Source organism: Meleagris gallopavo, chromosome 7 (genome assembly GCF_905368555.1).
Source record: "Meleagris gallopavo chromosome 7, MGAL_WU_HG_1.1, whole genome shotgun sequence".
Lineage (NCBI taxonomy): Eukaryota > Metazoa > Chordata > Aves > Galliformes > Phasianidae > Meleagris > Meleagris gallopavo.
Genome location: NC_139410.1, coordinates 36015802 through 36042046, shown reverse-complemented (window position 1 = coordinate 36042046; position 26245 = coordinate 36015802). Strand labels below are relative to the sequence as shown.

The following is a 26245-nucleotide window of genomic DNA, read 5'->3' as shown; positions in this document are numbered from 1 at the left end:
TATCACAAAGGAGTATCTGCCCACACGTGTCTATTTTTGAAAGAACATTATTATCCATTTCAATCTTTTAATACAAAGGCAGCCACGCCGCAATCTAACCTTAAGCCTGACACACATCTGAAGTGTCAAAGACCCCTGTTTCTAGGAGAAACAGTTCAACAGCATTACAGAAGGCGTAACACAAAGTGCTCTGATGGTTATATAGAAAGGTTTTGAAGAGCCAACGCAACAGATTCTACTTAAGATTCTGAAGAAAAAAAAAAGTAAGCTTTTAAGTAAGAGTCAACTCTTTCACTGAGCCATAGTGGCCCAAAGACCTGTGGAACACGTTTGGATTGCCCAGGTCCTACCCGAAATTTTAAATCACTTTCTGCAGCTCTTTTACGACTACAACTCAGCACTTCAGCTTGCTAAATGGATTGTTAAGTTTGCAAGCATGTCATGAAGTAATGAAACTACAGAGTCAAGCTCTTCCTTAATTTAGAAGCATTTGTGAAGAGATCAGAAGGCCGAACCTCAAAAGCCCTCCTGAGTTACAAGTGTGGGACACATCCCAGCGTGTCCTGACCTGAACTGCAACCACGGGGCACCCACTGGGTTCAGGAGGAACACAAAGCACAGGCAGCTAATAAATAAAACCACATAATTTAGGAGATGCAGCACTGCTTTCTCAATTAAACAGCGTTATACATGCCTGTAACTTTAGCTGAGTTAAATATTTAGTGGTCACGCTTTTACATCTTCAGCTCTTTCTGAAGGTTCAACTATAGGTTACCAGAGATAAGATATATCTTAAAACATTAAAATCAGTGAACATTTATTCGACCAAACTAAAGAGATTTCTTGATTTTCTTCCCTTTAAGGCAGAAGGGGGAGAAAAGTGCAGTAATTCTCTACTTCAAAAAGAAAAAAAAAAACAAAGGAAAACAGAAAGAAGAGATGAGCGTGACAAGGTCAAGCTATGACATCCACGGCTTACCAAGTACAGTGTCCACATGAATGCTTAAACTCAGACCAACTAAAAGTCTCTACAAAAATACAACGTAACATGCACTGGTTTTTCTCCTCTATAATTTGTTTGGTCACTTCCCACTGTGACACTGAATTAGATACCCTGCCAACCGTCTGTACTAAACTTCTGTAGCAATGCAGTCAAGGAAACGGACACCTGGACTAGTGGAAGGTACAGACGTTTCCCTGATCAGGAAAAACATACATTGCGATCGTATTAATAAAAATCAGATGAACAGTAAACAAATTAATTACTAATGACGATACCAGGGTTAAACGTACATCTGTCTCAGCGCTAAGAGGTGTCATTAGAGAGATATACCTTACCAGACAGACAGCTGTTTTAACTGCTGCCCTTTCAATTAATGCTTTCCTTGGCAAAGTAATCGACTTTCTAACCTTGATACAAAGACGAGCCATCTGCTGGCTTGGATCCTACACACAGCTGGGTGCACAGCTCACCTCACCCAGCAGAATGCTCACTGCCTGCTGGGGCAGCTGGGCAGCACGGAGCGGCAGGGGCCACGGCCTGCAGAGCACAGCGCCGGCGTGCTGCTGGAGGGAAGGACCTCACCTGAATTCCTAACGCCTGCTCCTAAGCTTGAAGTCCTCCACTTAAAAGTAAAAGAGAGAAGAACAGAAATGGTGGCCGTTAGCTGTCGGCTGGATTTCCCAACTAGAAGCAAGCAAGAAAACAAGTAAAGCCATTCAGTTTGAAGTCTGTAGTCTGAAATACCCTACACTGCTTTTGAAAAATGGCAGCCTTCCCTTCCTCTTTACTATGGAAGCTCCTTAAACGGTTTCATAAAACCATGCAGCAAGATGGGTTGCTGCAAACAAAGTGGAGACAACTGCCTGGACTTGCTGGAGTAAACTGTCTCTGCAGAGGGTGCCTATTGCCTCCACTGTGCACAGTTAGCTTGTTCACCCGATGCACAAAAGCACTGAATCCTGACAAGCTCCTAGACATTCTCCTTGCCTACAAAAGCAGCAGACTCCTTGGCTCCCAGCACACACGGCGGAGCAGATTCATCAGTTCTCTTTAGTAGCTTGCCAGTCCTGGTTTTCCCACTGGACCTCCAAGCATGCAGTTAAGTTCTAAGTTGCCAAAATGGGTATTTCTTTCTCTTGTGTCTGTTCAAATAGTTAAACAGCTGCAAAGCAAATAGGTCTATTGAACTGATCCAACACAAAGCTACGCTTGTTCTCTGTTCTTCCTTCCCCCGCTCTCCCAAGGTGGGAGGAGGAGTTGGGTGGTATGTTTCTGTCCCAGCTGATCTTGCAGCCATATAATCATTGACAAAAGGAAGGACCCAGACGTGATTGAAGAGAAAGAAGAAATATGAGAAATCACTGGACTGAGAGTAGGGACCCACACATCAAATCTTCTTTCTCTCTAGTTTCTGCTCCCCACCTTTCACTGCCCCTCCTGCCATTTTCACAGCAATATCCAACATATTTGTGAGAGCAATCCCTGTCCTTGGGGTGCAGACAGGAGAACCCAGATCTTTCTATTTTCTCTGCAAGAAGTTAAAGTGGTACTTTTCCCCCAAAGCTTCTTCCTTACTTCCTTTCATATTCCTCTTGCCTGGCTTATTCTCATGATTCTCTTGAATTTTCTCCTTGCCTTTGTTCCCTGTTTCTGAGCCTCCTACTGCTGACCTGAAGTCAAAGTACAATAAAAGGGAAAGCAATTCCTGCTGAAGAGACAATGCAATTCTTATGGACAGCCAACTAGTACAGTCTGACAGTATGTATCACATGGCAGAAACACAAGAAAACAGCAAGCAACATCTTAGCACTAAAAGTCCTCGACAATTTATCCACTTGCATAGATCACAAAAGCAACAAAAAAGTGGATTATATAAAAGATATCTCAGCACTACAAAAAAAAGAAGGGCTTTAAAATTTCCAGGCGCAGCAAGAGTCAATATCCTTCCAATATCACACAGAAAGCTAAGCATTCTGCTAAGACATGACCTTTCTATATGGACACTGCTAGTACACAAGTTTTGTGCAAATGGATTTAATTATCCGACGAAAACATGGAAGAAATTGACTTTGGAAATGACAGCATAAATGGTCGAACAGCTGTACAAACTGAGTTCTTCATTAATAAGAGAGACCTCTGTGCAGCTGATACGCGACTTGAGAGATGCGGATCGTTTTACTATCTTATTGCTAAAGTTAGCCTTTTCTTCTTTATCTTTCCAAGATATATTTTCTCCTTCATCCTTCTCTCTCTAAGTCCATTTAAGTTTAAGAGATATCCGGTGCTACATTCTTTTAAAAATGTTTAAAGAGTCACTCCAGCTTTTGGGTGAGTATTTGTTACAGCTCCTAGTAAAAGACAGTCTTTTTTTTTGGCCGATGGCAACATACTTCAACTTCATTCTAGTGAGCAGGTAAGATTCTACATCCACAAATATCCAGTTGTAACACGCTCACAACATGAGTGCTTTTACAGCTTTCAAACCAACCACTGAACAGAAGAGATCAGACAGGTACAGCGGACGGCCGTTTTGAATAACGCCTGGTTACGATCGCATCTTTGAGGCCTGAGGCACCATCTGCGGCTTGCCTCAAAAAAGAAGAATTCTTACCATCCAAAGGATGTTTGAGGAGCGCTCCTGTTTCACACAAGCCATTTGGCAAAAAGTACAGTTTCAGTAGTTTAAGCCATCAAGGCTCCTGTGCCTTTAAGATGACACAGACCTCAGATCTGCACCCCTCCTCTGGACCATCCCACATCTGTGCTGCCCTGCGTAGTTGGGGCCAGTGATGTCTAGGACAGCATATTAGAGCACACTGCTCAGAACTGGTTATACAGACTAGCAAAACCAAAGAGCAGATTTATCTGGAGTGATAAAGGCCGGTCTTACCATGGCACAGACTGAGGGGGAGGATGGCTATACAGTGGCACAGACAGATTTGTGCATTTTTTTCCCCAAACACTATCAAATGACAAAGATATTCATCAATTATTAATTTAAAATTCTCAGTTTTGTGTTGGAACATTCTCAGTCCTGGCTATGAAGCTGCTCGGAACAAACGTCACACCACGTGTAACTAAAACACTTCTGGTTCTACCTGGGATACATTTACAAGTTCCTTAAGGCGACTGACGGTTGCTCCTGCTCAAACAACTTCCATAACAACGCCATATGCCCGAGTCTGTGCTATCCAAGAATAACTGCCAAAAATCATGGCTATGGATTAGCAAGAACCTTTAACAAAACAAATTTTTCATCAACTGCTGAGCATTTTACTCTTAATGCTTCCCTGAAACAGAACGGCACAGCAAAACTCAGCGCTGCTAAGAACGCTCCATGTGCAAACTTCTACACACAAGTTAATTTGAAATTTTACACTTAAGCAATTCTTTATTTTCCAAGCCAGAAACTTAAAAACTGCACTCAACCATATCCATGTAGGCATACTCAGATCGAGAAGTTTTGCCATGCATGAAGACCTCTTTTTCTGATGGCACTTCTGGAAAAAGTCAGGTCACTTCTGGAAAAAGTCAGGTCAATGTTACATTAAATAGCATCAGTAATTTTATCTCTCTGAAACAGACATCCACAAGTACCATACACAGCTCAGTATGCAGCAGTCAGAAAATTCATACGGAAGGAATTTCAGCCTTTTAAGCGGCCTTCCTGGTCTGCTAAGTTAAAGAAGCACACCCAGCTTTGTGCACCACGTTTCAAGTTGAATGGATTGAAAAGTCACAAGAGTCCAATTGAGGCTACGCAAAAATATCTGTGGGTTCTTGGATATAAAACAGAGACTAAGGGAGAAAAGTGATTACGAGCTGAAATACCGAAGCTACTGCATGAAAAGCAAAACAACCAACAAGGATAACATTTAAAAGCCGGTATCAGACAACACCAATGATAATAACTGTGTCAATATCCTCTCAATAGGATACTGAGGAACTCTTTCTCCCTTCCAAATTTGGGCAAACTTCATTTTTATACTTTTCCATAACTACACATAAAACAACATTTCCATACTCATAATTATGATTTAGACATCCCTGACAATTAATGCCAATATATTTAAATAAGCAAATCTATTTACAACCAGAAAGGATACAAACATGATCAGTTAGTTTCTCCACGCTTTAACATGAAGCTCAAAATGAGGGCCTTAAAACACAGCTATCAAAAGCAAATCCCCTCAGTAACATGAGATAGTTGGAGAATTACACAATTCTTAGTCTTAAGATTCAACAACTAATTACTGGTCTAGGGGATTTCCACTTTCAAAACAGAAAAGCACAGCGCAAGCAGGAGCAGGCAAGTCCAGGACAACATCAATATAATAACTCAGGAAATGCACTCATGGATGACAACAGCAGAAAAGAATGCACTTCCAGACTTTGCGAGATTGCTATTTCATATAATGCTTAAGCAGTAATTGCAGTTAGAGGCATACCTTTCCATTTTTAGAATGTCTTACTTTTGCTTTATAAAAATGTCTACAATTTCAGAGAGCTGATATTGAACTGAACTGCAGATACCAAAGCAAGGAACAGCAAGCAGCTGACAGGAGCACTCCAGGCCAAAGCCTGAATACCCTTCAGCAGAAAACTGCACTAAACCAACTCCTACTTTAAAGAGAAATAAACAAGAAACAGATGTACTACAGTGCAATAGGAGTTGAGAATTTTACATGTACCATTTGTACCTGGCAAAAAAGGAAACATTTCACCTATGCCATTTATTAGTTATCTTTTCAATACCATATGCAGCAGAACAAATTACAGACATTAACAGGATCCACCTAATTGCATTTTTTGTTCCCCTTTTTGTACGAGACTGTTTTGAATCCAAAATTTCTCAAATGAAGCATTTCAAAGGCACAGAAGAGGAACGAGAAGGTTTCACCTCTCTTTCCTTTCTCTTTTAATGCTCACCTAATGAGTTCTCTGTTGGTTAAGTTTGCATAGGGCCGGATAGAAAAAGCTGCCAGCAACAGAGCAAACGCTGTCTCAACATGCCCAGCAAAGGAGGGGCACAAACAGGGCTCAAAAGTCTGCAATAGGCTTCTCCTCTTTTACAGGAGTATACATAGTACCTCTTTTTTTTTGCCCAAGGGAAACACAACAAAAAGTGAATGAAAAGTGTATCCATTATGTAGCTGGAATATAACATCTGCATATAAAAGATGTTACTTGAAGAAATAATTAAAAGGTTTCTTGCTCGCAACGGCAAGTACAGTTTGGGACTTGTTTCTCTATAGTAACTGCCAGTTAACTCCAAATAGCTCTCAACACACCTTCTGACAAACATTTTTAGAATTTTTTTTTATATGCTTTAAAAATAGATTTCAGTGAGGCCAGTAATGCAAACTTCAGAACAACATATCCAAATACGGAGCGGTAATCGCAGGCCTCGTCACCACCTCGTCCCGTCTTTGCCCAGTTTTAATACTGATGCTGCTTGCCAACGTCCTCCTGCTAAGGAACAGAAGGGCTCATGCCAACAGTTTTGTTGAACAGTTTTGTTGGACACAGAAAAAAACAGACGTACCTCAACTTCCTGTTTACAGTCACCTTAAGAGATAGCATTTGCTGGAGTTGAACTGACGGGAGAACACATCTGTGGTTTCCTGGGTCATTTTGGTCTCAGCCCAGCGAGGGGCCGCGGGGCCCGGAGCTCCACCAACACCTGGCAGCCGCCCGCTGCAGGACGGTGCTGCTGGTGCAGGCCCTGTGCCGGGGCCCAGTGCTGGAGGAGCTGTGCAAGGCCTCCCTGCAATGCCTGGTGCCGCAGCCGCTACGGGTCAGGCGCAGCACCCTGCGAGGCCATGCTGTGTGCCCAAGGCTGGCCCGTGGCAGCGCAAGGGAGCCAGGCCTCGTCTTGGAGAACAGAGCTTGTGGTTTTCAAAGCCTTCAAAGGCAAGGTTGCCACCAACACCACGTCTATTCTCAACAGCAATTAGAAGTATAAATGTTTAAACTAAGGAAAAGCTGGTAGTACTGTTATGTGTCAGAACCGTGGCGCCAGCTTGCGCACGTTGGATAAGTCTTCACAAAAGAAAGATGTCATTCACCAAGACAGCACTACGACCTTCAGGCTTCCCACTGAATTTCAATGATCCGATGACCTAACTTCGGCGATGGCCTATTTGCAACAGATGGAAATACCTGGGGCCATGCCAACTATAACACGCTCAAAGCTAAAATTTCAACAGGAAAGTTCTCCTTAATAAGCTACTGATTCTATGTCTCTACAAAAGATTTTGTCATCATATTTCCAATGTAGTAGTTACAAATTAATGAATAAATCAATCAGCTAATTTTAAGACACAGAGATGAAAGTTGAATTCCAAGGAGAGGAATAGTTGCGTTATCAGCTTTGAACCTTACAGAGATGTCACCTCTCTGGAGACTGCACTGTAACCGGTCGTACAAATGCATTCCTTCTCCTGGGAGAGGACAGATCTTAGAGCACAACCATTAAGCATCTCAGTGAATCTGCAACAGCAGAGAAGAAGGATTCTTGTGGCAACCTCTTTAAAACTTCAGAGTGGAGTCTCTATCAGAAACAAATAGCACTGGCAGCTTTTATTTTTTAAGATCCAGCATCTCTAGATCCATTTGTGTGTGAATAATCAATCATCCTAATGGTGGAGTGCAGGTTTTTCATGCATATGATAATTAAAGAGCAACTAAACCCACAAATAGGTTACTTAATTAACAAATTCAAGCCTGAAAGTTTTAACAGAAAAATCAAGTTGCCTACAGAAATCTTTTCAAATGAAGCTGTAGGGCCGCCCCACGGCCTCCCCTCAGCCTCCTCTGCTCTGGGCTACCACACTGCTACATCCAATTTATTTTTTCTTAAGGCAAAAATGTATCCTAGTATATAAATAAAATAGCATCTACACCATAAAGGAAGTCAAGCTACTTAAATCACATCAGTCAAAACAGCAGAAGGCAGCCGGCTCCTCTGAGATGTGTTTACAGTCAGTATAGTTTTGATTCATTTCCCACTGGAAAATATCAATATCATGGTGATCTGCTTGCCTTCACACTGTGGCAGGACCATTTTAATTATAGCTCTTAAATAAAATATATACAAATAGCTTCACATAATAGCTAGGCCTATTAGCCTACATTCTTACGTTTAGCATCCATCCACAGCATGACAACAATGACAAGTACATCTGGACAGACACAGAACTTTTAGAATCACACATTCAGGTTCCACACATAGTTGAGTACCTTATGCACGGAAAGTTTGCTGACATTTCTGCAGACAGAGGTGCACTCGTGCCATTCACAAACCATCGAGATAGACAGACCAAGTCATACATCTGCTGTTCGTGTCTGACGGCAAACAGCAAGCACGACAAATTTAAACACAAAATCTTCACGGTTGATATCCTACAGGACCCAAACTTGTGACAGTGATATTAGGTAACGAGTTGGAATCATAGAACAGCTTGAGTTGGAAGGGACCCCAAAGTTCCAACCCGCCTGTCACAGGCAGGGCTGCCGAGCGCTGTACCAGGCACTGGATCAGGCTGCCCAGGGCCCCATCCAGCCTGGCCTTGAACACCTCCGGGGACGGGGATCCACAGCTTCTATGAGAAAACCAGAGACGCAAACCAAACTGAAGGTGACACTAACCTGCCTAACTTGAGACCTCACCCCGGACCTCACAAGAGGTGAAATAATCCGTAGAGTTTTTAGTTAAATGGACAAACCAGCTATCTTTCACTAATGACTTTCAGTTGACCTTACAAGCAGCACACTGATACTTCAAGATTAAAGGTGCAAATTGACATTTGAAAATAATTAGTTCAAGCTACTGCAGCTCCCTCTGCTAGTCCTATGATAAGAATTCACATTTTACATTCATCTGGAATAAAAACAGGACCGCATCCTGTCAGTGAACAGCCAGTTAAAATGGCTAAGACCACAGCTATTGTAACCAACCCAAAATAAGCAATACAAGAGGAACACACAGCTGTAGCTCCCACAAAAACTGGTAGCTTATGAATGCCCATTAACAAAGTGGATGTGCACACATAAATCACCATTCTATTTGAAGATAAAGTACAAATCTACACAAGTTCTACACTGTGAAATGTTTAGCATCCACACATTCTTTGGTCTAGATGAAATGAACTCGATGCTGGCCAGGTGAGATGCACAGCCATCAAATCTCCTAATACACGCTCCTAGGTAAAACAAGGAAATAAACTTAGCCATTAATGCTGCATCATACAGCGTTCTGAAGTCCCCTTCCACAGTAATGGAAGGAATATACTATGCCTGCAAGGAAAAGTAGAGTAGAAAGCTGATGTGCACTTAAAACCACAGAGCAGTTTCTATTTGAATACCATTTAAGATGCAACTCTTACAAATGTAACACATTACATTGTGAGACCCCACCACACCAAACTGCTTCATATTCACACACACACACACAATCAATGAAACAACACTAATGGGGAGTCTGAACTCTGGACCTCATTAGCCTGTTCAGCAAGGTCCTTTTCAAAGGAAAAGGCAAACGGAGTCACCAGTACTAATGAGAATACATCTGCTTACCCCAGGCACTGCACAAGAGATTATTCAATGCATTAAAATAAGAAAATGTTACATATTAGGCAATACCAGATCCCCACATATAAGCACTGTCCCATCTTGGATTGTCTTCTTTCAAACAGAGCCTGAAAAAGTCCAAAAATTAAACGCATGATGAGTAAACTCATGTACCCATGGGAACGTAAGAGCTACAAGGGCACCAAGCTAGAGGTGCACCCAGCACAGCAATCCCTGCTGACAACGGCCTGGAGCAGATGCTCAAGGAAAGTGGACAAGTAGCAGCTCTGTAGCCCCAGGTTTATCTCCCAGTCATCAAGTATTAGATTCAGCTTAACTACAGGAACTTCATGGTAAAACAGATAAAAAGTTCTAATTTGCAGGATCTTTCTAAATGTTATGTTAAACAAAGGGAAAATATTTTGAAGGAACACAGAATTCTCAGATTATTTTTTTTAATATTCTGTAACAAATTTCATTTTAAAACCTTTAAATACTACAAATGCCAGAGTCTTGCAGCAAAGGATGCAGAAGAACAGCAGTTATTCATCTCTTGGCTGTAACCAACATTTGACTTTGAAATTAGAGTTTTGAAATAAACTTAAGTGCTTTGAATTTCAATGGACTATATAATTCCATGCAGATCTTGCTGCCTTAGTAAAAAAAAAAAAAAAAAAAAAAAAAAAAAAAAAAAAAAAAAAAACCTGTTGATGAGTAAAAAAAAAAAAGATTAGTATGTATGCTGGGGAAGGTTAATGAAATAAAAGTTGTAGTAGATAATCTTCTTTATTTTCTATTCAGTTATTTATTTTTCCATCTTTGCTCTCCTGTTCAGTGCTGCTATAAATTGCCAAAGGTTTTGTAGCTAGTTGTTAATTGCTTAATGACCGTTAGCAGAATGCCATTGCACAAGTCTCACAGTTAACATTTATTCATACTGGGGGGGAAAGCACTTGCTAAGTTCAGTTATTAGTATTAGAAGGCCTTTTGGCACCCAAGATAAAAAGCTCTAGCAAGGCTACAGTTCTGTGCAACACGCACCTAATGTCAGCAGGCTACAGACGACCTCTAAGTTAAGAGAAAGCAGCTAAGATGGCCTGGACGAGGTCCTGGGCAAGGAGGGGCACAGCAGAAGTGATGCCTGCTATTTCAGTGCAGCGAGGTGGAAAGCCTCGGTTAGGAACGACCGATGATTAGCTCAAATTGAGGCATGGGAAACTGAAGGACTCGCACATCCAGCGTCAGCAGTTCTTGATTTTGTGAAGACCGACATTGTGTGTAAGTAAAGGAAAGCATTCACCTGCTGGATCACAAGATGAAGCACTTCTGAACTGCTACCACAGTGACAAAATGCAGCTGGAAGAGGGGCTGCCATAAGCTTTCATGCAATGACATTTTTTCTAGAACACTGTCAAACAATCTGAGCAGATGCAGAGCGCCATTCAGAAGGAGCAGAGGACGCGGGGCAGGGCTGCAGAGCGTGCCTCTTCATCTCCACAGCACCCCGTCATCACCTGCATGTCCGAGAAGAATCAGTGCAGAGAGCACCTTCAGAGCTACCGGGAAAAAAGCCCCAGGCACTCATGAAGCAACTGAGCACCGACTGCCCTGAAATGCCCCGCTGGTGACAGTATTTGTTTGTATCGATACATTCTGACACTGAAGTTACACCCAGGTCAACTTGCCTACTAACCCCGTGCCCCTGTCAACCATTCCAACCAGCGAAGACTCGTGCATGGTGCTGTGTGACCGACGAGTGAAGTTCTACTCAGATTATCTTACTGGAACTGTTACAATCTGAACGTGTCAGAATAACCTCAGGAATTATGTGATGCTATGCATAAAGCCTTCTGACCTGTACAAAAATTATCTGGAGTATTACCAGAGTATAATTACCTTTTTCTGTTTTAATTCCAGAAACCAAAACATCAGGAAAACTTCAGAAACTGTCACAGGAACACTTGGAATTTCAAAAACAGCCTTATTGTTCTGCAGAGAACTCAAACAATGCTTTTTTTTTTTTTTTTTAAAGTATCATCTAGAAAAGAGCTGATTTAATCGGAGCAAAATTTCCCAAGTCTCAAAGTAGGCTGTCACCATGATTTATGTTAAGAAACAATGGCAAAACCCATGGAAACTTACTTTTGTTTCTTTAGTGGGTAATCCAAATAGCATGGGGGAAATGGACACAGCTCACAAGTCTAAGAGCCAACCTGAAATTTCTGGATTTAAGGTTTTTCATCTCACATAAAATACATTCCCAAAAAGTGGATGCCTTGTATCAACCACCCTACATCATTATTTCTAAAACGTACCACTATGTTCATTATGTCAGGGCAAAGCTCGATATGAAGCATATACAGAAGAAACAGATGGAGGCACCTGCAAATGCTGCTCGTATCTCAGAGGGAGGTTACATCAAACAACAGGCCAACAGCTCAGCGTTACCGCCGGGCACAAGCACCCCGCACTACCAAAAGCCCCTTACCTGGGACCTTCTCCTCTGCTTGTTTCATCTAATTCTGTCCCTTGGTTTGTGAACTCTGGCCACATCATGTGGTGTTTATGCTCTATGACAGTACAAACGCAATTTCATTTTACCATATGCTTAAACTTATTTCTCAACAACAAAGTCTGGTGGTTTTGTTTCCAAAGAACAACAAAGCAGAAACGTTCTCTCTATGAGCCATCCCCACTTTTATCTTTAGATAGGTACAAGACTTGAGTAGGAATCTACAAAAGACAAATGGTGAATGGTGCCTTGTGTAGGCAATACTTCTGTACACACACCTCCTCCAGTGATTTACTTGTTTGGAAGCCCTCGAAATCAACTGGAATGACATACAATATTTTGTTTTCCTTTTTTTGAAAGATACAAAATATTTTCATTTTTAAGCATATCACAACGAAATGGAATTCAAGGAGCTGTCACTGGTCTTAAATTCTTTCAGAGATTGTTAGGCTTGTTTTATTTTGCATCTTTGTACTCTCACTACCATATATGAAAGACCTTAGTATGCTGTGTTCCACAGGAACAGGCTAACAGAAATGATTACAAGTTTATTAGTTTTCACCATTTAGATTTACCTTTGTGATACACAAAGACACAAATATTCAATTCACGTATTCCATGATAACAAAACCACCAATGCAAGATGATGCAGACCACCTTGCTTAGAAATGAAAAAATTTCCTTTAGGAAGGCTGCAGCCTTTTATTTATTTGTGTGTTTATTTATTTTGCAGGAAAAGAACAGCAACCAACAACAAATGGAAAGTCTCCTGTTCACGTCATCTGTCCAGCAGAGATGGCATAAACAAATAGTGTCAATTGAGATACAGATAATTTCTATTTGGACACATATAAAGCAAATGTTTTTGAGCACCTTTTTTATTTTAAGTATAGCATAGTGATAGCCTAAGACTTTTCAGACCACTTACATGCTGTAACAAGGTTGTGTTGAGAATAAGATTTGTTAAGACTGTTTGCACGCAGGCAAACAGAAATCTAACTTTCTTACCCCCCCAACAGCTTCTTCCCTGTTTCGTTATAGCTGAACATCTCCTGAGCAAACAGCAATGCCTGGCACCGTGCAGCACGGCTCCTCCCTTCCCCTGACCTCTGCCACCTCTGACCCTGCTTGGCACAGAACCAAGCAGCCCTACCTTCCTGCCTGCGGCGGCTCTCCCCACTCCTGTCCCTGCAGCTGGCTCCAGCTCAGCGCAGGGTGCTCACCGACCCACCTGAGGCTGTGCAGGCTGCCGTGGTGGATCCTGAGCTGCTGCCAGCTGACAGACACGGGCACTCCAAGTGAGCGCCGCAGAGCAGAGCTCTCCCACCGAGCGCCCCGATGCAAATCACTGCTAAGGGAAGGGAGAGGTGCTCTGAGCTCCTATTTACAAATACGACAAGCAGCAAAGGCTGGCCAATTATACAGCCTACACAGTATCTACCAAGCTTTTGCTTCGCGGATCCAATAGCTACAGGGTAAATTTTACTCACTGCCCATAATTATTAGCCTATGGTTGCATAAACAGTAACTACATTAAAAATCCCCCCATTGAGCTGTGATGCAGACAAGTTTCAGCTCGTACGTCTTCAAAGGACTTACAACAGATTTCTTTCTTCCCTTTAATAACAAATCACAATACTGATCAGAATTAGGTTAGCTATGGTTTTGATTTAAGGTTCACAGAAACTCACTACGTTTCAGTTAAAGGACCCAGGTAACGTCTCATATAAAGAACAGATCCCACTGATGGGAGAGGAGAAGAAGGGTTAACTTCAGTTCTTCTTAAAGAATGGATCGATCCCTTTCAAAAATAATAACTTGTGGTTTTATTCTGTGCACTAAAATAAAGGCATAGTTATACTGGCTGAAAAAGCCAATTAGCACAAGGTTGGTTGGTCTTCGTTTTCCTGTGCTATGCAAAATAATGAACAAGGGGTGGGAGGAAAGATCCATGAGAGATGACCATGGAGACATTTTGGAGAAAGAAGATTATTTAGCTATTTTTTCCTTCTGTAACTACAGAAGGTGATAGAAGTAGTTTCTTTAGCTCTTCTGTTTGGAGGGAAGAAAACAATAATAGGGGAAAAGACGCATGCATATCACAAGTATCTGAACTTAAGAAAAAACAAAAACAACACAAAATTGTTTCAAAGCCATCTTGTTTAAAAACACTAAGAGTGGATTTTCCCTAACGTGCTCCTGCCTTCCTTTGCCTGTAAGAGTGGGAAGCGACGAGGCCCGGGAAGGTAAAGGCGGCAGAGAGCTGCCCTCGGCTCGCTCCAACCACGGCTCCCGGCAGCTGCAGCAAACCAGCCCGACTGGTTGGAGCCGCGGCCCTTCGGCAAGAGTTGACTCAGAGCGGAGCTGCACCTCACCTGCCCCAGCCCGGGCGCACGGTGCGCGCCGTGCTCCAGGCACAGCCGAAGGGCTGCCTGTTGCCACCTCAAGCCTCTCCTTTCCGTGATAGTTTCGGGGCCTTCGTTATTCAAAATGAAACAAACAAGCAAAACAACAACAAAAACATCACGTCAGTTGACTGAAAATGAAGTGGTACTTCCCTCTTCCTGAATAGCACGTGGCTCCCCTTCCTTGGGGGAAGGAGTGAGCTGCTAAGGGCGAAGACGAAGAGCCAGCCAGCCGGAGAGGAGTTGAGGCCTGGAGGCCAAAGCTGGCCGCAGCTGACACGAGGCCGTGCTTTGCTTCTGCTCACAGCACAGCCCTGGAAGGTGACCGGGGGCAGCTCCTGGCTGCCCTCATCGCCCCCCGCTCCTTCTGTGAGCTTCACCCAAAAGAGAACAGGCGGGCGCTCTGCGGCACAGCAGGGCACTGGAGGTCGTTCCATGCACCTCAGCGCCAACAAGGCTGCTAGCAGCAGAAACCAACCCGCAGCCCTCTGTGCTGCGCCCCAGCCGCTCCCTGCCAGCAGCACTCGGGGCACGGCAGAGCAGCAGAGCAGTGCCACGAGCCGTGCCCACACCGTGTCACACCCAGCTCCCCATCCCCGCACACGCAGCCGTGCTCGCTCAGCTCCACACTGCCAGTAAGCCTCAAAGCAGTTCCCATTTCTCTTGGAGCGACAGCTCACATCCAATCCATAGGGAGTTGCTATCTTATTTTCAGTGCGGGTCAGGGGAAGGCAGGAATTAAAGAAAAAAAGAAAAAAAATCAGAAACTAAGGCGAACACTCTTGAAAATTCCAGAAGTTGGAGCCACTGCAGCAGGAGTTAATCACAGAGATGCACAGTGCTTTTTATACATGGCAACAAAGCCCTTTTTCTGCAGTAACTCTTACAAGATGTTTCCCATCAAACGTTGCTGTTCCTGCTGCTGCTCCCAGATCACCTTTCCAGCTGTCCTTCACCCCAAGGCACAGCCAGGGCTGCCCTCGGGTTCAGAGCAGCACCCCGGCACAGCAGGTGACACCGGGCCTCATCGCCCCAGGGCTGCTCTGCTCCAGGGGCCCTGGGAGGAATCCGAGTGAGAGAAGCTTCTGGTACACACAGGTGCTAGCCTGGACACTGACTTGACTGAAAATACTAAGAACACAAACGGGAGACGAGAGCGGTGCAAAACACAGCTGACATCGCCAGGACCTCTCCTCAAGCACCAAGAGCTACGCCTGCTTTTCAGGAGACTTTTCTAAATGGCATCACAGTGATATCACTATATTCCAGTAACAAACCCAACCGTTGTTCATGCTTGTAACAACAGCCTCTTCCTGCTCACCCTGGAACAAGTGCTTTCTTGCACCCAATAAAGAAACAACCGGAGAAACAGTTGCAGAAATTGCGCATTTTCAGCACAACTGAAAAAAAACAAATGAATAAAGCCGAACAAAATCAAGGCAATACTCACAAAGCCATTCAAAGTTGCTGAAGTTACTGTAGCCATCCAACCTCTATGCGTATATTTTTAAACAACTTAAAGTAAAGCAGAGATGCAGAGAATGCTTATTTATGCTTCCCATCAGTGGGAACACAGAGCAGCTCCTGCACAACGCCTGCCCATTGCCAGCACTGGCCACTCGACACCACTCACTAATGAAGGCCATTTTCAGAAAGCACACATCAACGTTCAACCTACGAGATAACTCAAAACACACTGTACTGATGTCCTGCTGGTAAATGAAGCTGCTAGGAGCAAAATAACACATCAGACCACTCTCCTTGTTAACGCTGCCTTACTGAACTCGCTCATCTATTATAACAGGATCCTGCACAGTATTATTAAAGTACATAATAATAGCAATCAACAACACAGCTTTCGGCTTTTCCTTTCCATGCTATCGTACGTACACACACATGCCCTAAGAAGAATTGAGAGGAGTTGGTTAGACTGGATGATCTTGTAGGTCTTTTCCAACCTTGGTGTTTCTGTGATTCTGAGTGCTGCCTGCTTACAGGGGAATAGAGCAGGACTTCCATTACCGATCCCACTGCTTGCCTACGACATCTCACAAGAGAGAAGGAAAAAAGACATTCGGGTCAGAGAAGGCCCACGCTTAACCGGGACCCACGGACAGCCGCCCCCCGAGCAGCAGGACGGACCCCGGCCGGCAGCAGAACGGCAGCAGCCTAAGGGGAAACCGTAACTATAGCCGCGTTCTCTTGACCTCTAAAGTGCAAATCACCCCTAAAAAGAAAAAAAACACAACAACACAGAGGGAGAACGCCGAAACGTCACGGAAGCATGCAGCGCTACCGCAGAGCCGACCACACCTTTCGGCCAGCCCTCCATCCCGGCGCAAAGGTCCGCGCGCGGCGCCGCGCTCAGATGGCGCCCAACGCCCGCACGTGCCCGCGGCGCTCCGCCTCAGCGCCCGCCCAGGGCCTCGGGGCTCCGCGCTGCGACGGACAGAGCCGGGCGGGGGGCGGCGGAGCTCGGGGGCCGCGGTGGCCGGCCCGCGGCGGCCCCGAGCTCCGCCGCCCCCCGCCCGAGGCTCGCCTCCCCCCGCTCGCTCACTCGCTCACTCGCTCACTCACTCACCGCGGGCGGCGGCGGGCGCGGCCGCCCCCTCAGCCGCGGCGGGCCCTAGCCCGGGGTCTCCATGGTGGCGGCGGCAGTAGGGCTGGTGGCGCCGCCGCCCGCTCCGCCTGGCCGCGCTCCGCCTCCCCGCCGTACGTCACGCGACGCCCCGCCCCCCGCCCCGCTCCTATTGGCCCGACTCGAGGCGGGGCGGCGGGGGATTGGTTGACGCGTCGCGCCGAGCCGGCCAATGGCGGAAGGAGTTGAGGTTGCTATGGTTACCGATGCTGTTAGGCGGGTGATGGGGGATGCCGGCAGTGCCCCGTGGAGGCGCGCGGCGGTGAGGACGGTTTGCGTGTGGCTGCTCTGACGTTCGGTCAGCGCTGCTGAAGGTGCTGCGAACCTCTGCTGAGAAAGGAGCGGCAGCTGAAGTGCCGCTGTTGCACCCGTAAGCCCGGAATTCATCTTCGTTACCCGCTTGGAAAGTCATCTGCTATCCCTGGAAGATTTTGGTGTGATCTCTGTGATAGCCGTTGCCATTTGCATGGATTAATACAGTAAGTGCTACTGCTTGTGCTAAACGCAAAGCTCTTGGCGTATGAAAGTCTTGGTTCCTGGCTGCCCTGAGCATCCCATTATTCATACTGTGTTACACGGATAGACACAAAATGTTACCAAACCAGAATGGTGACCTCCTTCTAGGAAACAGGAGTCCAGAGGAATAAAAGCTTAAGCTTTGTAAAGGAAGAATTAGCAAGGGTGGAATAAGAACATAGAATCATAGAATGGCCTGAGTTGAAAAGGCCCACAATGCTCATCCAATTCCAATCCCCTGCTACATGCAGGGTCACCAGCCAGCAGACCAGGCTGCCCAGAGCCACATCCAGCCTGGCCTTGAAGATAAAAAGTGGAGGGAAGGGTCAAAACAGAGAGAAGAGCAAAACTGTAGGAGAAATAAAATGTGAGATCAGTGGAACAGACCTAGAATAAGAGAACACAGAACCTCTGAGAGTGATGACTTACATTGCCTGCAAGGTTGCTTCACCCAAAGGTGCACTGGATTAATTAGATCAACTTACAGTCTAAACTGGATATAACCTATAATTTGGATGTTGCTGTACTGGCCTGGCTTCTGCAGATGACAGCGTTTAGAAAATGAAAAAGCTTACTCGCCTCGCTTGGCAAACGGAACCATTTCTGAGCATTGCTGTTGTGAATACAGAAGGCACGGTCTACTGGCAGGCTATGAAAGGTGGCTGTATGCCATCTCTTGGCCTTTCAGATCCTGCGTGGCTCCAGGTGGACAGCTGCAACCTTCAGTGTTATTTGGAACAGGCTGTTCCATGTGCCCTGCCTCCCTGCAGAACCTCTACACTCAGAGTTCTCTCTGTATTTTGGAATTTACAGCTGGGGCTAGATGGGAAAGAGTGAGGAACAACAGCAAGAATGAGAAAATGCTCTTCAGCCAGTTTATTTTGGCAAGATAGAAATACAAAGAGTTAAAAAATAGGTTTTTTTTGAGATCCTACAATATTTTCAAATATATTGAATGACTGTCAGTGAAGAACAGTGATTTCATTCTGTTCGGTATTAGTCATGCAATCATAGCTTTTCGTATTTATTTTGGCACCCACAGCAGCCACTGCGTTATCTAATTTGACCACTGTGTATCACAAGTCATCAATTCCCACACATCTATCCCTATACTGAGCCCCATAGGGACAAAATGTGTTGTGGAAAAGCATCTGAGTTTGACTTGCCAGTAAAAAGAGCTTGATTCTTCTGATTCCATTCTTCTTATTCCATTAGCTAGTAGTTGCCTTTGTTAAATACACATTTAAACTCTTACAGCAATTTTGGGATCAGCAACAAACAAGTACTGTTTCCTTTTATCCACTTTCTTCAGAATGTGACTTGGAAGTAAGATTTCTTTCTCATTCTCAGTATCATCTGGAAAGTGCCAATTCCATTATGTTTGCAAATCTTTTTTAAAAAATCTGATGGCACATTTTCCTTCTGAAACTTCCTTGTTTCTTATGAGCCTTAAATCTGTTCTCTTAAAAGGTTTATGCTTGTTCTCCAGCTTTTTAGGCACACAATTTACTTAACGGATATTTGCTCGTTATTTTGCTGCTGCTGGGCTCCTTCAGTCTTTCAAGTCATTAGTATGTTTTTCTGCTTCATTTAATCTATTCTGAAATTAATCCAATTTATCTTTTTTGTTTGTTTTTGTTTTTGTTTTTAGTTCTGCTGCTATGTCCTGTCTGGATGACCTGCAACATCCTCCCACCACAGCATCTCTTGTGTGGGCTTTTCATAGAATCATAATATTGCCAGGGTTGGAAAAGAGTTCCAAGGTCATCTAGACCATCTATCCATCTACCACCAGTTTTCCCCACTAAATCATATCTCTTACTACAACATCTAAACGCTTCTTGAACACCTCCAGAAGCAGTGACTCAACCACCCACCTGGGCATCATTCCAGCACCTGAACGCTTTTTTGGAGAAGAAATTGTTCCTAACATCCAACCTGAACCACTTCTGGTGCAACTTGAGGCCATTCCCTCTCATGCTGTTGCTAGTTAAGCGGGAGAAGAGGCCGACCTCCACCTCGCCACAACCTCCTTTCAGAAGCTGTAGAGAGCAATAAGGTCTCCTGTGAGCCTCCTCTTCTGCAGGCTGAACAATCCCAGTTCCTTCAACTGCTCCCCATAAACTTGCACAGCTCCATCGCATGTTCCATGGCCTCGATGTCTTTCTTGTAGTCAGAGGTCCAAAACTGAACACAGCACTCGAGGTGCAGCCTCACCAGAGCTGAGTACAGAGGGATGATCACCTCCCGCTCTGCTGGCTGCCCTATTTCTGATACAAGCCACGATAGCTTTGGCCTTCTTGGCCACCTGGGCACACTGCTGGTTCATGTTCAGCCAAGCATCGACCAACACCCCCAGGTCTGTTTCTTCCACATGGTCTTCCAGCCACTTTTGAGCAACCCTCCCCCATAGACATCACCGTCTGCAGCCCAGACCTCTCCAGTGCAGGGGCTCTTCTCCTGCCTGCCCATCTCTGCTGAGCAGCCTAAGCCATCAGTCTCAGCACTGCAGCAGTGAGAGTTGTCCTGCTATCTCTCACTGAGCCTCTGGTATCATAACCCTAGGACTGGACCAAAAATTCCAGTTTCCCTTGCTCATTTGCGATGCTACATGCATTTGTGTAGAGGGAGCACATATGAGGAGCAGTTCAGTTTGTTCGGCCCAGAGAAGAGGAGCCTCGTGGCAGCCCACAGCTCCGCACAGGGAGTGGAGAGGCAGTGCTGAGCTCTGCTCTCTGGTGACAGCAACAGGGCCAGAGGAAACAGCTCGGAGCTGCATGCGGAGGGTCAGGTGGGAGTGAGGGAAAGGCTCTGCTCCAGAGGGCAGTGGGCATGGCCCCGAGCTGCCAGAGCTCAGAGAACATTTGGACAGCATTCTCAGCCATAGGGTTGTGTTCAGGTGGTGCTATGTGGGGCCAGGAGTTGCGTTTGATGGTTCTTGTGGGTGCCTTCCTACTCAGGACATTCTGTGATTCTACGATGTTCGCAGTCCTTGCAAAACATCATCATGCCTATCTTTAATTTCAGAGATAGTTTCTCTTTTTTCAAGATCACCCATGTTTTCTCATTGGAGGTAAGCATACAGGAACCATGGCTTTGTTTAGAAAGTGGGAGCTGTTGCCACAGAAGGCTTGCTCCTTGGAAATGGAGGACTGGGAAGATCAGTATTGGGCACAAAAACAGTGTTGTCTTTTTTTTTTTTTTCTGGAAACTGTTTAGTGCTGTCTCTTATCTGTAATTTCTTACAGATGCTGAAATTACAAAGGTTTGGAAAAAAATTACTGGAGAAGAGAGTAATGTTCATGGGAAGCTTGCTGAACAAATGAGCAGCTGCTTAGCATTCACAATGGAAATCATTCAGATGTGTGGGGCTTTTCCCCCTCATCACTAAAACCTACAATTTGATTTTAAAAGTTACTGCAAGGCATTGTGTTGATGTCACAGCAACTCTATCATGATACAGTTGAATTTGGGTAGTTTGTAAACTGTATTTGCATCTGATTTTAAAAAGCAGTGTGCATTCCCATGCTTCTTTTGTTGTAAACTAAGGAGATGGGGGAACTAATAGAAGATGTATTTCTGAAAGAGTCATGGAGTGACATCTTGTTGTTTCAGCGAGGGGTTTTTACAGAAATATGTAGTCTCATATGGAGGCATTTAATATCATTGCTCTGTCTTTGGTATGGATTTCTCTTTCTCGGTTTAAAAATAAGTAAATGAGGAAAGCTGTTTGGATGGCACCAAGTTATTTGCATTTCCATCTTTTTTTTTTTTTTTTTTTTTTTTTTTTCCCATGGCTTTGCAGGGTCTAGAATCAGAAGTTCTGGTGCTTCAAGCACTCGTCGTGATGATTAAGCTTCTCAAGGCGCAGCCTGACAGTCTGGCTGAAGCCTAGGTGTGATGGAAAGGGACAATGCTGCCCTGTCATGTTATTTCTCTACCTTTCATTGTGCCAGCAAGCACGAGTGCACAACTGTGCAGTCAGCTAGGTTGGAAAATTGATCCAGTTTTCCCCAAACTCTCCACAACATAGCTTCTTTTTCAGTTGTATCAATGTCCTCGTCCAGCTCGCTGTTCTGGCCTTCAGTGCCCACACCGAAGCAGTGGGCAAGTAGCCATGTGTAGAGCGATGGGGGACCTTCTATTCTGGCGGTGCTGTGAAATGGGCTGCCCTGAGCATCTCTGCCAGCAGAACTGAGGTTTGAGGAATAACAGCTTGCTGGACTGCAATATAAACTCAGTTGCTGAGTTTAGGAAAAGTAACCTTTCTTTGGCAAAACAAAAGATGTCCGTATCAATATATTGTCCTGGTTTGTAGGGTGAAATGGTGAGTGCTCATTTGGCAATGTTGAGGGTACAGCGTGCTGCACCACAGGGACATCTATAAATCAGGGCTGCTCTTGCATGTTGCTGCATCTGACGAAAGCGGGCAGCTCAGCAGCAGCTGAGTGGGCGATATGGGGAGGGAATGTGAGAATAAGCTGTGGGAATGTCCAATAAAGAAAAAAATGATTAGCAGTCACTGTTTGGTGGGTTTTCATGTTCTAAGCTTGTAAGCATTATCTGTGGAAACTAGCAACCTATTTAAAAAAAATCAAGACCAAAACCAAAGCCCCCAGCCAACAAAACAAAACCACCAGCACTGATAGAAATGCCACAAAAACTCTGGAGGGTGCAAGTACCAAAATCTGTTCAAGGACAGGTGAAGGCCTGCTGGGATAATTTGCAGTTCCTACGGGACAAAACAGTGCTGGGCTTTATTTGTGGTCTGGAAAAAGACTTGGGAAATTTGCCAAACTGTAATCTTCCTCATCGATCTAGGAATGCAGAATTTCGAACTGGATTTTAGACAGCCTTACCAAGACAACAAAGAAAATACATAAGCAAGAAGGCTTTTGTTTATGGACTCTGCTTTTCTAAGTGTTGAAATAAGAGGATTTCAGAAAATTATTTTTTTGTGTGACTCTGTATCTTTCTAATTGTTGGAAACAAATTTGGATCAGTGGGCTTACCTGATGATCAGTGGGGCTGTGATCTGATGACAGCAGTCCAGATGCTCCATGCAGAAATTTATACTCAGTGATCAGTAAATAATTTCTTTCTCAGTGGATTGATGACTTCTGCACACTCTGAGTGACCTCAGGTGTCTTCTGCTGAATTTCTGCTATTACTTGGTATTGATTTATTTCAGTATCAGATAGCATGGTAAATGTGATGGTACTCAGAGTTCTGATGCAGCTCCTTTTAGCCCGGCTCTCCAGCTATCCCTATGGATCGTAAGTGTGGAAATAAGAAACTATGCAGTGTTTTCTTACAGATTCAGTTGGGAGTGCTGTGTCTTGCCTAGTTCTGGGAGCCACCTGTTAGAGAGGTAATGCATATTTTAGGTTGCCAAGGGGATTGGTTTTGTTTTTAATCACAGAGTTGAATGTTCTTGTGACATAAAAGCATGAGAAGGGTTTACTTGGCTCACTTCAGTGTTTAGAAGGCAGGTTAAATTTTGGGCCATGAGCATCATTTCATTAGTGCTCTTAAGCAAAGAAACCCTAAGTAAGAAGGCTGCTTTTCTTAGGGCTTCTCTGCTCTGTCTGCTATCTGTGTTTATGTGACTCAAAAGTTTTCTGGTTTAAGAGAAAAATAAGACAGCATCAGTTCTGTGCGGGTGGCTGAAATGCTCTTTTTCCAAAACTGATGAGCCCGGAGAGATAATGAAATTGCAATGTTTTGTTCCCCTAGTCTCTCTCCTTGGAGTGCCTCAGACTTTGTTTTCCACTAGCAGAAAAAATGTGTCAGGCAGCACCGAGATGCCGTGCTGTAATGCAGGGAATGCTGATTCTACAGCAGTTTTCTGTTACATCGTTTTAACCTCTGTTATGTTAAATGAGTAATGTAGATCTACATTTTTTATATGAAGGATGCCAGAGCAGCATAGTGTGAAGCTGTTCTGTGCACCATTGCAAATATGCTCCTTTCCACCTATGGCAGTGATCGAGCAGACATGCTTTGCAAGTCTGCTAATTAAGGGTCAATTTTACTGCACATTTGTTGCTGCTTAAATAATGGAGGAAATTATAGGCTCCTGTGATGGATAAATTCACTTGCTTCTTCCAGCGAGTCTTTAAATAAATGTGTCACAGCATATGGTTTAATTTGTAATATTTTTAATGCTACACATGGAGGTAATGTTCTTAATTTCAATTATGCTTTGATATGGACAGGTGTGCTGTCTGCAGCTGGCTAACTTCAAATGCTGCCCTTGGTCAGTGCAGATGGTCTGCCCGTGTTTGCACAGAACAGCACAGCCGAATGGCAGCTGGGTCCCCTGGCTCGTGGCTGCCTGGCAGGCATGGGTGACTCCATTTCCTACCTTCTTATGTCCTTTGTCCACTTTCAGAGATTTGGTTTCCTTTCTTTTACATTGTTGTTGCACTGAAAACATTTTTTTTTCCATGTGAAATTTTTTTTATTTTATCTTGGGTTTGCTAATTAAAATATTTGAAGATAGGAGAGGGAAATAGAGGTCCTCTTTCACGTATGGGTGTTCACAAAGGTTTTGTTTCGTTTCTGTTCTTCTCCCTTGCAGTGTCACAGCCTTCCCACAGGCTGATTGCCCAAGGCATTCCTCAAACTGATCTTCGTATTCTGGATTAAGATTTACTTAATGAGGAAATAACGAAGTTACATCAGACAAAGAGGACTGTGTCACTTCTGGGAACATAAAGTTTCTAATACTTGACTATTTCAAACCGCTCCGCAGTTCTCTCATTAAGGAATGACAGTTTGATTGACAATCCATCTATGGGATTTCTCTAACAGCTGCTTTGACACTGAATGATAAAAGTATTATTGCGTGTTACTTTTGGTGGAGGACTGAGTGCTGCAAGTTCTTTAAGATCAAAATGTTGTGAACGGGTTTTCAGCACTCAGTTTGCTGGTAGGAGGAAATGGGTCTGATTAAAGGTGCTTATTTTTAGTTTTTACTCCATCCTGTACCACGAGTGACTTTTCTGCCTCTTTTTGCTAACAATACTGAGGATCAGAGCGTTCAAACACCTGCATGTTAATATTCCTTTCCTTTGAATGGAAACATGCAAAAGCCGAGAAATTAATATTTCCTTCTAATATTTAGTGAGAGGTTTGGGGCTTTTTTCCCCCTAGATTTTAAGAGATGTCTAGACATTAGAAAGTGAGAGCACTGAAACGGAGGGACTTGAATGTTTGTTTGTTTTCTCCTGAGTTTGTCAGGAAACATCTGTCCTGCTCCTGTAATCAGAGCTGCTATTTATTCCTAACATTTTTCAATGGAGTCAGTGGTTCATTTCTGGTTTTTATTTTTAACTGTGTACGTCAGTAGTGATTTACTTGAACTGCCAACACCTGCTGTTGCAAAATTAAGAAACCCTTGTGTCCCCAAAATCTGTGCACCTATCAAACTGTCAGCGGTTCTGCTGTTAAATTGTCTTTTGTGTAGAGTTGATACGGCTTCATATTATTGATTTTACATTTATAATACATCTGATGTAAAACCTGCTTAAAAGTTTAATTTTAAATACCGTGTCCAGACCACTAAATGCCAGCCCCACAATAATTTTATCTTCTGTCAATTAGCATCACTTTAACTGAGAAGGAAAAATGATGGCATCACCTGAATCTGCAAAGACTTTTGTATGCAAACGATGTGTTGAATGGAGGCAGTGAGATCCCGACTCCTTTAAAGTTAGCAGTTCAGTTCTTTGTGAAGTCTCATGCTTGTGGGATTGGGACCTTCGCTGAGTAAGAAGCGCCAGGAGCTGCGACGTATGATGGCCTCATTGGCCAACGGTGCAGGCTTGGCTTGCTGCAAAAGTGCTGACTAACACTTGTGGAGTTTAATTTCTATTTAAATGAAAGGGAACAGGATCTTGCCTTCATGTTTGGCATTCCCATTTAAGAATATGCTTAAGTCATGTACTTGAAGCACAAGCATTTACATTAAGATAAGAACGCTCTTAAATGTTTAGTGAAATTGGAGGCATAATCCTTCTTTTAAAAAGACATATTCGTATTACTTTGGAGAGTTCTGAGCCACAGTGAAGCACTGACTTTATCTGCAGGAGCAGAAAAGGACGAGTGGCGTGCCCTGTGCTTCTCACTGTTACTAAAAGGTTTAGTCACGGCCGCTTGTAGACATGGCTGATTTAGCAGGCTTGGGGAACAGTTTTCTATGTAGCGATGGCTTCTGTTCAATGCCTCTTTCTTCTTTTGTACTTTCTGTTTCTAAGATGCATCGAAGCTTCCAACCTGGGGGCTGTATTGAAGTTAGAACAAAGCCTGAATCGAGGCTTAGACGGACTTTCATAGCATTGAAGAGGTTTTAAAAACATCAGCATTACAGCAGAAATAAATGTAACTTGCAGTGCGTATGTAATTCTCTTTGCTACGTTTTCTAGTTACTGGCTGGCTGTCACCCAGCATCTCCTGGAAGGACACTCGCCTGACACAGATGCTGTCTGGGAAAGCATTAACAGCTGTGTAGGTACGGGCCAGGATCAGTGAGCAGAGCACGACACGGCCGAGCTGCTGGTCAGAGCCGTACGGGGCACCGTGGGCACTGTGGGCAC

At 44.1% G+C, this 26245-nt stretch overlaps 2 protein-coding genes across 5 annotated transcripts in view; one reads left to right on the top strand and one right to left on the bottom strand.

The window, feature by feature from the left end:
- PKP4 (plakophilin 4) overlaps nucleotides 1-17229 on the bottom strand; it is a 64683-nt gene extending 47454 nt beyond the window's left edge. For all 3 annotated transcript variants that reach the window (XM_085228085.1, XM_085228086.1, XM_085228087.1), the window contains exon 1: nucleotides 17073-17229. The gene's annotated coding sequence lies outside the window, so the exon portion shown is untranslated. The remainder of the gene's footprint in view (nucleotides 1-17072) is intronic.
- An 80-nt stretch (nucleotides 17230-17309) lies between these two features.
- Nucleotides 17310-26245, top strand: part of CCDC148 (coiled-coil domain containing 148) — a 47243-nt gene continuing 38307 nt past the window's right edge. Inside the window, exons 1-2 of one of the 2 annotated variants that reach the window (XM_085228110.1) lie at nucleotides 17310-17608; nucleotides 19297-20004. The gene's annotated coding sequence lies outside the window, so the exon portion shown is untranslated. The remainder of the gene's footprint in view (nucleotides 17609-19296; nucleotides 20005-26245) is intronic. The other variant, XM_010714073.4, reaches the window with a different exon arrangement.